This window comes from Capsicum annuum, chromosome 7 (assembly GCF_002878395.1).
Source record: "Capsicum annuum cultivar UCD-10X-F1 chromosome 7, UCD10Xv1.1, whole genome shotgun sequence".
In the NCBI taxonomy this organism is placed as follows: Eukaryota; Viridiplantae; Streptophyta; class Magnoliopsida; order Solanales; family Solanaceae; genus Capsicum; species Capsicum annuum.
The window spans coordinates 219,601,906-219,613,243 of NC_061117.1; positions in this window are offsets into that span (position 1 = coordinate 219,601,906).

The window sequence follows — 11,338 nt, forward strand, 5'->3', positions numbered from 1 at the left end:
ATACTATCCCTGGTCCTCGACTCAAGAAACTCAATCCAAGCGTCGACACCCACGGGTAACGAGAATTTATCCAAACGCAACCTGGAGTCCATGGCTTTCACTCGATTGGGAATACAACGATCTAACATGTCTGGTCTAACTAAAGAAGGCACATGCAAATGCTCCATCATCCATAACTGTAATATCAGGTTACTGCCCTCAGAAAACCTCCTTCCCCCTTTCACTTCGGTTAAAGCCTTATATATTTCTGTTAAGATCATGGGTATGAGAGTGAGCCTTCCCTTTTGATTAACGCCCTTGTCGTTTTGATCCTTATGAAATAGGGCCATCACTACAGATTGCAAATGGGTATTAATACGTCTTTCTTCTAGTGGAAACACTAAAATACAAGCGAGGGTGAAGACTTCAAGATGCTTTCTCTCCCACTTCTCCTTAGTCACATGAAATTCATTCCAAAAATAATCAAAACCTTCCGAGGGCCTGAATCTAGCGAACAAAAAGTCGAAAGAAACCCACGAATCACTTAAACAACCCAAACGCATACCCTTACTTTTTAAACCATAAGACTGCAAAAATCTCACGCCAGTATGATTTCGTGCTCAGATCATATCCTTCTCGATATAGGGCAAATGCAACAAACCGGATATTTCTGCCAAAGTAGGAGTCATTTCACATTTTCCAAACCTGAATACCAAACTACTCGGATCCCAAAAGGTCAACAAAGCCTCTATTAAATCTGGACGAGGGGTAACATGCAGAAGTTCCGTAAGATCACCTAATATTTTAGCCAGTTTCTGCTGATCAACATAGTTAAACATTTCCCACCATTTGATTAACTTTTTGGACACCTTGACAACCATCAGAACTCTAGACTTGGTGGATAAATCCATCCTGTAATAACACACAAGACGTTATCTTAAAAATTCGACAGGAGTAGAAGATTCCTAACCCTTGGGATTTTTGACGCCAACATATGTCGATGGGACAGACCACATTCATGGCTCCAATTTGCCGAACAGAAGTACTGAGTGAAATCAGTCTACTTGGCAAACAACTCTAGATTACGGGGAGAGAGATCTAGGCTAATTCTAAGACAAAGGCCAACACAAAGAATTACCGGACCCACCGAGGGTTGCCTACGTATCCCAACCCAAGGGGAGGGAATCAGGTATGCGTAGTTCAATCAGATTGGACAATTAACGATAAATTGACCCTAACTTAAAAGACACTACCAAAAATAAATGAAAAAAAAATTGGATTTTCTGCCAGACATTTTAACTAAGACTGACACCACCAATTATGAAGAAAAAATATTTTTGGTATTTTTGTTTTTGACAAATAAGTAGAAGAGGCAAACAAAACTTCTTCTTTTTTTCTTGAATTTACGGTACTTTGAGAAGACAAATGCAAAACGTAAAAAAAATCTTTTTGAGATTTTGGATCTTGAAGAACCAAAGCCATAAAGAATTCTAAAATAAACTACGACATTCCTCTTTTTTTCATTCTTTTGACTCACTTTTTCTATTTTTCTTTTTTGTTTTTGTCTACGCACCTTACTCCTAACAAATTTATTTATTTATTTATTTTTCAAAAATCAGTCCGTCAAATAACCACGTTATCCTCAAAGATGCAACATTTAGCACGTAGGAATGCTTTAGAGGTGAGTCTCCTACAAAGGACCAAGTGGGCCCCATTAGGGCTCAATATGATGCACATAAGCATGACCTAAAGGCTGACCTACGTTGTGGTTCACTAACAAGGCTGTTCGGGGGAGCGTATGGTCGATAGTGGCTACTTTGCTTTCCACCTACTCCATAACACCGACGGATCCCCCCTAGAATAAGGGTGACTCAACTAGAGGTTGTTTACAACACGTGTACTACGGACTTATTGCAGAAATAAGGCCGGGGGGGTGGACTCATGATGACAGATATAAAAGCGGTAACACATAGGATAAATACTATAAACAAAGAGCACAAAAAACACACAAAAGTGCAAACAATAACCCAAACAAAATCACAAACAATGTTTATACACTCGTAATGCTCAACAAAGCCGATACGACTCAAAAATAAGCTCGAATTCTCATACTGTCCCCAGCAGAGTCGCTAGAGTTGTCACACACACACCCTCCCTTTTTTTTACGTACTCCAAAAGATTTATGTTTTAAGAGTCGAAGGGGTTTTAATTATTAAAGTGACAAAAGATGAAAATTTATTTCGAAAAAAGATTATTTTTAACAATCACAATTCAGAGTCGCCACTCGGCATAAATCGAGTGTGCCGAGTCACCCACAGATATCCTTTTTCAAAATGGTTTTGACTCTTTAATACTGGTTTGCGAACAGATATTCCGGCTAAGGAATTCTGTTGACCGAGGGAAAGGTGTTAGGCACCCCTCGATCCCGTGGTTTGACCACGATCGCTTGGCAGAGCGTATCGGCTAAATTGACAATACGATGTATAAACCACACAAAAGCACGCAAAATAATCAAACAAAACAATCCAAAATGTAGAGTCTAGTCCAATTACAGTCCAAAAATAGAAAAAATACGAAAATATAAATCCTATTCTAAACTAAATCGAGACTAAGCTCCAATGCCTTACCCGATTCTGCAGGCCTTCGTCATGATCATCTTTCAAGTACAAGGTACTTCGGGGCATTCCCTAGATAAATCAATACAATTCCTTCGGGGCATTCCCCGACCAAATGAGTACAATTTAAACTTTTTGTGCAATAAAGTAGAAAGTACCATTCATGCACATATTCAAACACCCCCTAAATTTGTCTACCCAGCCCACGTTTGCCTACGCTTTTGTTGGTCTTATCATGATACTACTGCATTTCAACCATATTTATATTTAAACCAAATTAAACCAAAAGTCTTTAATCAATCCAAATTCACCATTTTATCAAATTCTCAATTCCGCCCCAATTTTCATTTTAGTACTAAATTTTCACAATTCACCATTTCTATTTCAACAACCCACAATCACTTTTCAACGAAACTAAACAACGAGTCAATATCAAAATGACAACCTATCACCAATCCAGACAACATGCATTCATCACCAAACAAGTATCGAACAACACCTGAAGCTTAATCCAAACACCAAAGCATAGTAAACAATAAAATAGAAAAGGAAAAGATTAGAATTGGACCTTTAAACAATCTGATCTTTGTTGATAATAAGAAAACCCGAACTTGGAATTTCGAATAGAACCTAAACAACTTTTTGGATCGAACTCGGATAGAAAAACAGCAACCCGAAACTGTCACAATAATCTGATTAAGACCAAACAGCATCCAAATTTCTAGAACCAGTGTGTAAACCAACAAACCCCGAAAAGCGTAACAACCGAACAAGTCAGCCCGTATGCAATTCCAACGAAAGAAAACCGATGTACCTAAACTCGATTTCAAAAATGACACTAAATAGATGAACCTAAAGCCTCAATTGACCTAACGAAAGACCTAATCCGGTGTAATCTGAGTTTCGGTGAACTCAAACGAGGTAGCAAACAACAATCCCAAAATAGATTCTGGCGACCACACTGTTTCCGACCAGATTCAACTAGAAACTAACAAGAACGACAAGAAGATTGGGGTTTTGAGTTTAGATTGAGCAAATAGTGAACTTAACCCGATTCCGACATAGGTTCATTGGAATATCTCGAGAAAACAGACGGATCTTACTCAAACTCTCTTTATTTTTTTTCGATTTACTCTTACTATGTGTATGTACGTACCCCTTTTTTGTGTGTCTGTGAACCAAGAAGAAGAAGAAGAAAAGAATGGTGTATATTGTTCTTCAAGGTCCAAAATGGAAGAACCCCCTTATTTCTGTGTATAATGTTGCATGTTATCTGCGTCTGAGAGAGTATGTGTGTGTCGTGTAAATGGTGAGGGTGAGTGTCGATTGGAAGAAAGGAAGAAAATGAGTGTGTATTGTGTATATTAATGGGGTGGTTTGTTTTTTGAAGAAGAAAGGAAAAAAAATTGAGATGTGCTCTCTGTGTCCTGTATTCCAATGAAGATAAAAAATATATAGGGATCGGGTAGGGTTACATGGGTGGGTATTGTGGTAGGGTAGGTGGGGTAGGGTATGGGGGCATGGGGTAGTGATGTGTTGTCCAAAATTGATAGGAGGAGTGGTTAATTTTGTTACAAAAGAATAATTGGGGATTAGGTTTGTTAGTGGGTTTGTTATTTTTGTATTTTTATGGGATACAATCATACGGGTGAGGGTACGTGGTAAGACAAGGATAAAATGTGTAACTTGGGTCTTTGGGAGGGACCAAATTAGGTGTCTACAACACACACATAAAAAAAATACGGTTTCAAACTAACTCATAATCTAGTAATTGGTCACTAGCTTGTAAGTTAGTATGGGAATCAACAAACAAAACTAAAGACACAAAATAAAACTAAAAGATCAAAATTTGAGCATAAAATTTATCAGTGAACAGTAATTAGTGATGTGGCAGTCCATGATTGACCTCGGTTCTCAACAATTATATTTTCCAAATTTGGAAGTTTTGATCAATTCTATAATTTTTTTACTTTGGTGAAAATTGTTCAATGAAGGAAAATACAATCTAGTCTTTGGAATTCAAATTTCAAGACTCAAAAGTATTTGACTAGACTTATACTTTTCCTTAAAACATGGACCCTTGTTTTGTGGAAAAGTGGTGGAGATGTAATGTAAAGTCTTTTGGTGGTTGAGGGTCTTTCAAGACTTAACAAGTACTACACCTTGTCTTTCACCTTTTTAAGATCTAAGTTCACTTTAATATTAACAAGGTGATGAATATGGTGAAGAACTTCAAGAACACAACAACCACAACAAGAACAACAAGTCCACCAAAACAAGGTCAACAATCTCACGGCTAAGACCATAAGGATAGCAACAACAATCGACTAAGTCCCCTTTGTGTTGCGTTTTCGATTTTACAAAAAGTGAAGGGTGTGATGAACAACAAGAATACAACAGCAACCTTTTAAGATCTACAACACCACCACAACACAAGGCCTTCAACTCGGTCAAGGCTAGAACAACAACAACATCCAATCGGTCACACTTTGTTCACATCAACAATATTAACAATTCAAGCTCAAGTTTGGATTGACTTAAAGTGTTAGTGAGGAACAAAACTAAAACTACAAACACACAAGACAATTCAAATACTCCTAGACCTAGACTCAAGAACAAATCTTGGCCAAGAATACCACAAGAACACAATTTCAGCCAAGACAACAACAATGGACAGACTGTAATTTTTCTGAAATTTTCAGCTTTTCAACAATTTTTATTTTAATTTTCTAACAAGCAAGCCAAAGATTGATCTTGTAGGAACAAGATCAAGACATGCTCTGATACCAAATGATACAAGAAAACCAAGGAACACACGGAATTAGCTCAAAACAGTCCAAACATACTCCAAAAACAGTCCACTAATTCAAAGAATTGAGGACCCTTTTGAATACCACTCTCGGATTCAAGAATGAAATACAAGAAGGACGATATAACTAGGTGTTTGACACCTTTTGCAGCCAATAACAAACTAAGTTAACAACACAGGATGAAAAAACAATGAGAACAACAATAACAACAACAAAAATAGCTTCACAATACAAGAAACAAACGGATACAAGATTACAAAAGAAAAAAGATAGATAGATAAACCACATGAAGGTATAATATTAAGAACCCAATAATGATAACTCTTGGACCCTTAACACTACGCACAACAATAAACCTATCTCTTACAAAAACACAAGATCGGAATCCACCTCCCAAGCATCAATGTTTCCAAGCAAATGTAAGCACAAGTGATTCTACACTTGTCTAAGCCCTAATTTCGGTTTTGGGTGCCTCAAGGAAAGAGGACTTGTGTTTATTTGTCTTGTAAGACTTACAATTTCATTAATAAACTAAGTCTAAAACCCTACAATGTTCTTTTTATAGCTATTACAAAATATAAGTTAAAATGACCAAAAGGCCCTTCAAAGAGTGGGCACCCATCTAGTGTAATTTATGGGATAATTTGGGTGTATTTTGGGCCTCTTTTACACTTCAATTGCACACGCCAAGGCTCGGGTCCAACACGCACTCTCCTAAGTCCATATCCGTGATTATTCCCGTATTAAGTAGACTCGACCCTTAATCACTCATGAAGTACAAGCCGACTTTCAATACTTGTGAAACTAAGTGTGAGGTAAAAATCGAGAATGAGAGTGTGGTGAGGCATTTTTGAGCTAACAAGTTTGTTGTTTTATTGTTCGTTGTTGTTTTTTCTTTTAGGTACCATGACTGCCACTAGTCTCGATGCCATATTTGACCGCATCACTGATAATATTGAAGACATGAAAGGGCACATTGAAAGGCTACGCCAATTGGTATCCACACTTATCCCAACAAATCTAAAACCTAAGGTCCAAACACCTTGCGGTGAGAGCTTCCCGAAGGAAGTTGTTGCCCAAAATTGTGAAGGACTTTCACACCAAGGTAAAGATGAACATACTCATGAACGTCAAGGAAAAATAGCTAACTCTTATACTTTGGTACATGTGAATGATGAACATGTGACTAATAAACCGTTGAGTGTGAGTAGTACCTACATATAAGTATATTGATTCCTTACCACTTGTGGATGATGTACATGTTGTGCGAGTGGATACACTAGTTGATCCTATAGATGACCGAATCGACTCTTCTAGTATGATCGATTTGTGTCCACCTAGTGTTGAAGCTATTGTGTTGAATGAAAGTACATCATCATGTGAAAATTGTATTAATCAACTTGTGTGTAAAACTTTCCCACCACTTGAGATATGTGTGATGTGAATAACGAATCTCAAGTGAGTGAAGAATTTGAAGATGTTGGTCAAGGAAAAAGGAGTGAACCTGTGAGCCTATGTTGTTGTAAAGATTCTAATGTTTGCTTGGTTCATAGGGTTAATCATGTGCTTGACATATCTTTGAAAAATGATTTTGCTTGTACTCCTTTGCATGACACCCCACCCGTGCTTGACAAATATGGCGACTTGAATTGTGATCCCTTTGATGTTAATGGTGGTTTGTGTCTACTCGAGGACCGTAGGGCAAATGTGTCATTGTCTCTTTGGGGTGTTGTTCATATCCATGCATCCATGTTTGACACACTTGTATTTAAGTTATGTGAACCACAACTTAAGGATGCTAAGTTGTATTCTTATTTGTGGAAGGGTCCAAGGATGTTAAAGACTTTTTGTCACCTTCCTGGGGTAGGACAATTTGAAGTATCTTATGGGACTCTTGGGAGCGTGCTTCACATCATTTGTAGAAGGAAGCCGAGTTCTTGGGCAAACTACTTGCCTTGGATTGATTGTTGCATGGTAGTTTCCCTATTTTCCCTATTGGTATGACTCTCTTGATGGAATGCCTTCCCTCGGTAAGTGGTTGGAAGGAGAGAGGTCCTATGTGCTTGCAATGTCCCTTTCTCTCATTGTGTGTTCCTACTTGCGAATACATCTTAGATGAGAATTGTGTCTTTGGTGCCTTTCTTCACTACCTATATACATATGATGATATTCATGATGTTGTTGGATATACATCGTATGAGAGGCATAGTCTTAGTTTTTGTCCCTTAATTCTTGATGTTCATCTGAGCCCTTTTGTTTGTGATGTTGTACAAAAGCTTTTCATAATTAACACAAAGGATCCTTGGTTGTACTTCAAGTGTGTACCACCGTGGCATGATAGTGCTAATTGTTTATTTTGCTAACCCTAACCCTTATTCCATGAGGACGTGTACTTGTTTGTTTCCTCTTTGATTTTGCAAGTTACGGATTCGAGGTCGAATCCTTTTCAAGAAGGGGGGATGATACGAGTACGATCACGTAGATGGACTTATGAGGGCATACGTTAGACCCGAGGATTGGTGTGTGCAATAAAGTGAAAAGGAGCACCTAAATGGACACCAAAGCAGTCCACTACATATACTAAATGGGTCAAATCAATCCACTACATATACTATAGGGGTGCCCCTTCACTAAGGGGCCTTTTGGTCATTTTACCTATTATCTGTAATACACTATAAATAGAATAATGTAGGGTTTCATTAGGGAGATTTTAATGATGATGAATATTGTATAACATTGAAAGACAAGTCCTCTCTCCTTAAGGCACAAATCTGAAATTGTAACTAGGGAAATCAACTTGAGTGTGGAATCACTCATGTTGGATTCAAGCTTGGAAACGTTGGTCCTTGGGAGATTGAGATCCCTCTTGTGCCTATGTAGGAGATAGGTTAGTGTTGTGTGTAGTATTAAAGGTCCAAGGGTGTAACAATTCTTGGGTTATTAATATTATTCCCTCATTTGGTCTATCTATCTATCTTTATCTTATTGTACTTTGTAGATTCATAGTGGACTGTTTTGTGTCCTTCTTGAATCCAAAATTTGTTCTCATTGTTTTCATCTTGTTATCATTGTGTTGTTGCTGTTATTGGTGTCAAATGCACCGTTGTTATCTCGTATTATTATTGTTGTAGTGAATCCGAGAGTGGTCTCCATCTTAGTCCTCAAATCCTTAAGATTAGTGGACTGTTTTGAAATTGTTTCGTGTTTCCGTTGTTTTTCCCGTATCACAGTAATTGTCACTTGTCTTGATGAGAGATTCACCATCAACTTTTTCTCGTGATGTTAGATTATAATTTGACTCTCCAGGATTGTAGAGATCTAACTTGCTCATAAGTTGGACGATTTGATGATCTTTCTCATCAACGGACTTCTTCAAGGCTTCAATGATTTGCTCCATCATTGCAAAATTCTCGTCCAAGTCAATTGCATCAACCATGAAGGTGTTGACTTTCGTTGAAGTTGGAGAATTCATTAAGTTTTTAGATTCTCCAAAGTTGCAGCCAGTTTCAGACGGTCCATCTGATAAAATAGATGCAAAGTTGCCCCCAGGGGTTGTAGTTACTGCCGAAATTTGAGATTTTCTCCTTTTTGTCATCTTCAAAATGGTGAAGTATTGGGATCCATCCAAAGCAAAAGCGTTAAGATTGCGTCGATTGATGGGGCCAATAATTTTGATCTCAGTAGACGTGACAGTAGTAGACTTCTTGCATGAAACTTCATTGATTTTTCTGAAGTCCATTATAGTAGTTGAATATGTGATTTCCTTTGACTTGTAGGAGAAAGAGATGAAGAGCAAAACTGGTCCCACTGGGTGTGCCAATTTGTTCGCAACAAATTTTCGTTAACGCTGAAAATTAACTGCAAGCAAAAATAAAATAAACAAAAAGAATAATTTTATATAACTAAATTTTGCGGGTACAATTCCGTTGTTCTCTCAATTCTTTTCTCTGAAGTTTTTCCGTGATTCGAGGACCTTTGCAGAGTGATTCTTGAATGTAGGATGATTTGAGCCTCCTAGAAATGTGTTTGGATCTCCAGGAATTGTCTGACAGCACTTCATCTTGTCGAGTTGATCTCCAGGCAAAACTCCGTTAGTGAATTCGTTGAAGAGTTGTGTAGTCAATGCAGAGGCTTTCTCCAATGCTTGCAAAACATCCTCCTTTTTCTTTTCTTTTTTTTTAGAATGTTATGTTACCCCCTATTTATAGTTGTGGGGGTAGGTCTTAGTTGTTTGTGATTGGCCGAAACATGTCACTTTGACACTTGGCACCTTTTGACTGGTTGTTGAATTTGAATGAGATTTCCACATCATTTGTACATATGGCGGAGTCTCATTGGTTTTGGATTTGATTGGGATGCCACGTCGCTTGATGAGTTTGGGCTCAAAAGTGAGATGGACTTTGATGAAGAATAAAATGAGTTTATTATTTTTTTATCCCAAAATAAATTTAAACCCAATAACATATGACTCAAATTCAAATTTTATATGAATTTGATCCAATAAATTTTATGTGTCTACAGTCCCCATCTTTCGAATGGGGGTTTGAGTTGTAGCAGGTGGTACTTGACGAGTTTTTTTCCAAGACAGCTTCTTTGTACGACTGTTTTGTGGAGGTTTCTTCTTCCATACAGGTATCATGTGCATCTGGTGGATCCGGCGGTTTGGCTTCGGAGGGGGGAGGTTGTGGTAGGTTGCTCAGGTTGGGACATTTGGGGGAGTGTTTTTCTATAGAGAGAGAAAATTTTAGCATACGTTGGTTGTGAGGTCTCTATTAATGGACTTTCATTAATAAACATGAGCCACTTTCATAAATAAAAAAGTTGTGAATCATTGAATACAGATAAATTATACCATACACCAAGTAACAAATTATGAGTTAGGTTGCTCAAGTTGGGACATTTGGGGGAGTGAATCATTGAATACAGCAATCATAGCAAGTGGAGAATTGAAGAGATTCACATTGAGAGACATGTGACAATCTGGCCCCTCTGGCCTGGAAAATGACAAATAAGATGTGTTTTTCGTGCACTTTTATTCGCTCATTATTAAGTTAGTACAAATTTAAAAAAAAAAAAAAAAATTTACTATATCATCCTTTAAATATAGAAATTCACTGCTTTAAAAATAGAGTTAATATATATAAAAATGACCTTAAACTTGACACGAAACTATAACTTTGACCTTAAATTTTGACAGTGCACAAATATGACTTTTAATTATTCAAAACTGCACAAATATAACCTCCAATCCTACGTGGCAAAACGCGTGTTCAACACGCAAAACTGGGCGCGTCCAGCTTAAAATGTAAGGGCATAATACATAAATATGACCTTAAACTTTGACAGTGCACAAATATGACCTTTAACTATTCAAAACTGTACAAATATAACCTTTAACTATTCAAAACTGCACAACTACGACCTTTAAATGACTCTTCACTATTATTTTTTCATTATTTTCGGCTCAAAGATGAAAATGACATCTAATTTCTTTTATCATTGCGGAAAAAGAGCAATATTGAAGACTTATTAATTAGGCGGGTCAGCCTCATAAGAAAAAATCAAGCGGGTATGTATATATATTATAAAGCAGAGGACGAATTTAAGTTATATAATATATCTAAATATTATTTATTTAAATATTAAATTAAAGATGAAACTATACTAATAATAAAAAAAATATAGTTTTAATAAAATGTTATTGAATTAATATTATTAAGGATAGTAGTAGTAGTATATTAAATTAACGTTATCAAATTAACGTAATTAAAATGTTATTAAATTAACGTTATTAAAACTGTATTAAATTAACGAGGGGCGGACCTACGTGGTTTCCATGGGGTTCACCCGAACCCCCTCGGTAAAAAAATTACGTTGTATATATATAAGATAGAAAATGTATATTTATGTACGTATATTAATGTTGAACCACAT